The sequence below is a fragment of the Eleutherodactylus coqui genome, unplaced genomic scaffold (assembly GCF_035609145.1).
Source record: "Eleutherodactylus coqui strain aEleCoq1 unplaced genomic scaffold, aEleCoq1.hap1 HAP1_SCAFFOLD_158, whole genome shotgun sequence".
In the NCBI taxonomy this organism is placed as follows: Eukaryota; Metazoa; Chordata; class Amphibia; order Anura; family Eleutherodactylidae; genus Eleutherodactylus; species Eleutherodactylus coqui.
In genome coordinates this window covers 266,764-272,763 of record NW_027102022.1, presented here as the reverse complement: position 1 = coordinate 272,763, position 6,000 = coordinate 266,764, and positions in this window count along the sequence as shown.

Below are 6,000 nucleotides of genomic sequence, written 5' to 3'. Positions count from 1 at the left end.
CAGCGGAGCGAACGGCGAGCGAGAGCAACGAGCGGACAGCGGAGCGAACGGCGAGCGAGAGCAAAGAGCGGACAGCGGAGCGAACGGCGAGCGAGAGCAAAGGGCGGACAGCGGAGCGAACGGCGAGCGAGAGCAAAGAGCGGACAGCGGAGCGAACGGCGAGCGAGAGCAAAGAGCGGACAGCGGAGCGAACGGCGAGCGAGAGCAAAGGGCGGACAACGGAGCGAACGGCGAGCGAGAGCAAAGAGCGGACAGCGGAGCGGACGGCGAGCGAGAGCAAAGAGCGGACAGCGGAGCGAATGGCGCTGATCCCTTTGCCACCTTTTATATCCCTGTGGCAGCGCTGATCCCTTTGCCACCTTTTATATCCCTGCGGCAGCGCTGATCCCTTTGCCACCTTTTATATCCCTGCGGCAGCGCTGATCCCTTTGCCACCTTTTATATCCCTGCGGCAGCGCCGATCCCTTTGCCACCTTTTATATCCCTGCGGCAGCGCCGATCCCTTTGCCACCTTTTATATCCCTGCGGCAGCGCTGATCCCTTTGCCACCTTTTATATCCCTGCGGCAGCGCTGATCCCTTTGCCACCTTTTATATCCCTGCGGCAGCGCTGATCCCTTTGCCACCTTTTATATCTCTGCGGCAGCGCTGATCCCTTTGCCACCTTTTATATCCCTGCGGCAGCGCTGATCCCTTTGCCACCTTTTATATCCCTGCGGCAGCGCTGATCCCTTTATCGGCTTTTATATCCCTGCGGCAGCGCTGATCCCTTTGCCACCTTTTATATCCCTGCGGCAGCGCTGATCCCTTTGCCACCTTTTATATCCCTGCGGCAGCGCTGATCCCTTTGCCACCTTTTATATCCCTGCGGCAGCGCAGATCCCTTTGCCACCTCTTATATCCCTGCGGCAGCGCTGATCCCCTTTATCGGCTTTTATATCCCTGCGGCAGCGCTGATCCCTTTGCCACCTTTTATATCCCTGCGGCAGCGCTGATCCCTTTGCCACCTTTTATATCCCTGCAGCAGCGCTGATCCCTTTGCCACCTTTTATATCCCTGCGGCAGCGCTGATCCCTTTATCGGCTTTTATATCCCTGCGGCAGCGTTGATCCCTTTGCCACCTTTTATATCCCTGCGGCAGCGCTGATCCCTTTGCCACCTTTTATATCCCTGCGGCAGCGCTGATCCCTTTGCCACCTTTTATATCCCTGCGGCAGCGCTGATCCCTTTGCCACCTTTTATATCCCTGCAGCAGCGCTGATCCCTTTGCCACCTTTTATATCCCTGCGGCAGCGCTGATCCCTTTATCGGCTTTTATATCCCTGCGGCAGCGTTGATCCCTTTGCCACCTTTTATATCCCTGCGGCAGCGCTGATCCCTTTGCCACCTTTTATATCCCTGCGGCAGCGCTGATCCCTTTGCCACCTTTTATATCCCTTCGGCAGCGCTGATCCCTTTGCCACCTTTTATATCCCTGCGGCAGCGCTGATCACTTTGCCACCCTTTATATCCCTGCAGCAGCGCTGATCCCTTTGCCACCTTTTATATCCCTGCGGCAGCGCTGATCCCTTTGCCACCTTTTATATCCCTGCGGCAGCGCTGATCCCTTTGCCACCTTTTATATCCCTGCGGCAGCGCTGATCCCTTTGCCACCTTTTATATCCCTGCGGCAGCGCTGATCCCTTTGCCACCTTTTATATCCCTGCGGCAGCGCTGATCCCTTTGCCACCTTTTATATCCCTGCGGCAGCGCTGATCCCTTTGCCACCTTTTATATCCCTGCGGCAGCGCTGATCCCTTTGCCACCTTTTATATCCCTGCGGCAGCGCTGATCCCTTTGCCACCTTTTATATCCCTGCGGCAGCGCTGATCCCTTTGCCACCTTTTATATCCCTGCGGCAGCGCTGATCCCTTTGCCACCTTTTATATCCCTGCGGCAGCGCTGATCCCTTTGCCACCTTTTATATCCCTGCGGCAGCGCTGATCCCTTTATCGGCTTTTATATCCCTGCGGCAGCGCTGATCCCTTTGCCACCTTTTATATCCCTGCGGCAGCGCTGATCCCTTTGCCACCTTTTATATCCCTGCAGCAGCGCTGATCCCTTTGCCACCTTTTATATCCCTGCAGCAGCGCTGATCCCTTTGCCACCTCTTATATCCCTGCGGCAGCGCTGATCCCTTTGCCGGCTTGTATATCCCTGCGGCAGCGCTGATCCCTTTGCCGGCTTTTATATCCCTGCGGCAGCGCTGATCCCTTTGCCACCTTTTATATCCCTGCGGCAGCGCTGATCCCTTTGCCACCTTTTATATCCCTGCGGCAGCGCTGATCCCTTTGCCGGCTTTTATATCCCTGCGGCAGCGCTGATCCCTTTATCGGCTTTTATATCCCTGCGGCAGCGCTGATCCCTTTATCGGCTTTTATATCCCTGCGGCAGCGCTGATCCCTTTATCGGCTTTTATATCCCTGCGGCAGCGCTGATCCCTTTGTCACCTTTTATATCCCTGCGGCAGCGCTGATCCCTTTGTCACCTTTTATATCCCTGCGGCAGCGCTGATCCCTTTATCGGCTTTTATATCCCTGCGGCAGCGCTGATCCCTTTATCGGCTTTTATATCCCTGCGGCAGCGCTGATCCCTTTGCCAGCTTTTATATCCCTGCGGCAGCGCTGATCCCTTTGCCACCTTTTATATCCCTGCGGCAGCGCTGATCCCTTTATCGGCTTTCATATCCCTGCGGCAGCGCTGATCCCTTTGCCACCTTTTATATCCCTGCGGCAGCGCTAATCCCTTTGCCACCTTTTATATCCCTGCGGCAGCGCTGATCCCTTTGCCACCTTTTATATCCCTGCGGCAGCGCTGATCCCTTTGCCACCTTTTATATCTCTGCGGCAGCGCTGATCCGTTTATCGGCTTTTATATCCCTGCGGCAGCGCTGATCCCTTTGCCACCTTTTATATCCCTGCGGCAGCGCTGATCCCTTTGCCACCTTTTATATCCCTGCGGCAGCGCTGATCCCTTTGCCACCTTTTATATCCCTGCGGCAGCGCTGATCCCTTTGCCACCTTTTATATCCCTGCGGCAGCGCTGATCCCTTTGCCACCTTTTATATTCCTGCGGCAGCGCTGATCCCTTTGCCACCTTTTATATCCCTGCGGCAGCGCTGATCCCTTTGCCACCTTTTATATCCCTGCGGCAGCGCTGATCCCTTTGCCACCTTTTATATCCCTGCGGCAGCGCTGATCCCTTTGCCACCTTTTATATCCTGCGGCAGCGCTGATCCCTTTGCCGGCTTTTATATCCCTGCGGCAGCGCTGATCCCTTTGCCACCTTTTATATCCCTGCGGCAGCGCTGATCCCTTTGCCACCTTTTATATCCCTGCGGCAGCGCTGATCCCTTTATCGGCTTTTATATCCCTGCGGCAGCGCTGATCCCTTTGCCACCTTTTATATCCCTGCGGCAGCGCTGATCCCTTTGCCACCTTTTATATCCCTGCGGCAGCGCTGATCCCTTTGCCACCTTTTATATCCCTGCGGCAGCGCTGATCCCTTTGCCACCTTTTATATCCCTGCGGCAGCGCTGATCCCTTTGCCACCTTTTATATTCCTGCGGCAGCGCTGATCCCTTTGCCACCTTTTATATCCCTGCGGCAGCGCTGATCCCTTTGCCACCTTTTATATCCCTGCGGCAGCGCTGATCCCTTTGCCACCTTTTATATCCCTGCGGCAGCGCTGATCTCTTTGCCACCTTTTATATCCCTGCGGCAGCGCTGATCCCTTTGCCACCTTTTATATCCCTGCGGCAGCGCTGATCCCTTTGCCACCTTTTATATCCCTGCGGCAGCGCTGATCCCTTTGCCACCTTTTATATCCCTGCGGCAGCGCTGATCCCTTTGCCACCTTTTATATCCTGCGGCAGCGCTGATCCCTTTGCCGGCTTTTATATCCCTGCGGCAGCGCTGATCCCTTTGTCACCTTTTATATCCCTGCGGCAGCGCTGATCCCTTTGCCACCTTTTATATCCCTGCCGCAGCGCTGATCCCTTTGCCACCTTTTATATCCCTGCGGCAGCGCTGATCCCTTTATCGGCTTTTATATCCCTGCGGCAGCGCTGATCCCTTTGCCACCTTTTATATCCCTGCGGCAGCGCTGATCCCTTTGCCACCTTTTATATCCCTGCGGCAGCGCTGATCCCTTTGCCACCTTTTATATCCCTGCGGCAGCGCTGATCCCTTTGCCACCTCTTATATCCCTGCGGCAGCGCTGATCCCTTTATCGGCTTTTATATCCCTGCGGCAGCGTTGATCCCTTTGCCACCTTTTATATCCCTGCGGCAGCGCTGATCCCTTTGCCACCTTTTATATCCCTGCGGCAGCGCTGATCACTTTGCCACCCTTTATATCCCTGCAGCAGCGCTGATCCCTTTGCCACCTTTTATATCCCTGCGGCAGCGCTGATCCCTTTGCCACCTTTTATATCCCTGCGGCAGCGCTGATCCCTTTGCCACCTTTTATATCCCTGCGGCAGCGCTGATCCCTTTGCCACCTTTTATATCCCTGCGGCAGCGCTGATCCCTTTGCCACCTTTTATATCCCTGCGGCAGCGCTGATCCCTTTGCCACCTTTTATATCCCTGCGGCAGCGCTGATCCCTTTGCCACCTTTTATATCCCTGCGGCAGCGCTGATCCCTTTGCCACCTTTTATATCCCTGCGGCAGCGCTGATCCCTTTGCCACCTTTTATATCCCTGCGGCAGCGCTGATCCCTTTGCCACCTTTTATATCCCTGCGGCAGCGCTGATCCCTTTGCCACCTTTTATATCCCTGCGGCAGCGCTGATCCCTTTGCCACCTTTTATATCCCTGCGGCAGCGCTGATCCCTTTGCCACCTTTTATATCCCTGCGGCAGCGCTGATCCCTTTGCCACCTTTTATATCCCTGCGGCAGCGCTGATCCCTTTATCGGCTTTTATATCCCTGCGGCAGCGCTGATCCCTTTGCCACCTTTTATATCCCTGCGGCAGCGCTGATCCCTTTGCCACCTTTTATATCCCTGCGGCAGCGCTGATCCCTTTGCCACCTTTTATATCCCTGCAGCAGCGCTGATCCCTTTGCCACCTTTTATATCCCTGCAGCAGCGCTGATCCCTTTGCCACCTCTTATATCCCTGCGGCAGCGCTGATCCCTTTGCCGGCTTGTATATCCCTGCGGCAGCGCTGATCCCTTTGCCACCTTTTATATCCCTGCGGCAGCGCTGATCCCTTTGCCACCTTTTATATCCCTGCGGCAGCGCTGATCCCTTTGCCGGCTTTTATATCCCTGCGGCAGCGCTGATCCCTTTATCGGCTTTTATATCCCTGCGACAGCGCTGATCCCTTTATCGGCTTTTATATCCCTGCGGCAGCGCTGATCCCTTTGCCACCTTTTATATCCCTGCAGCAGCGCTGATCCCTTTGCCAGCTTTTATATCCCTGCGGCAGCGCTGATCCCTTTGCCACCTTTTATATCCCTGCGGCAGCGCTGATCCCTTTATCGGCTTTCATATCCCTGCGGCAGCGCTGATCCCTTTGCCACCTTTTATATCCCTGCGGCAGCGCTGATCCCTTTGCCACCTTTTATATCCCTGCGGCAGCGCTGATCCCTTTGCCACCTTTTATATCTCTGCGGCAGCGCTGATCCCTTTATCGGCTTTTATATCCCTGCGGCAGCGCTGATCCCTTTGCCACCTTTTATATCCCTGCGGCAGCGCTGATCCCTTTGCCACCTTTTATATCCCTGCGGCAGCGCTGATCCCTTTGCCACCTTTTATATCCCTGCGGCAGCGCTGATCCCTTTGCCACCTTTTATATCCCTGCGGCAGCGCTGATCCCTTTGCCACCTTTTATATTCCTGCGGCAGCGCTGATCCCTTTGCCACCTTTTATATCCCTGCGGCAGCGCTGATCCCTTTGCCACCTTTTATATCCCTGCGGCAGCGCTGATCCCTTTGCCACCTTTTATATCCCTGCGGC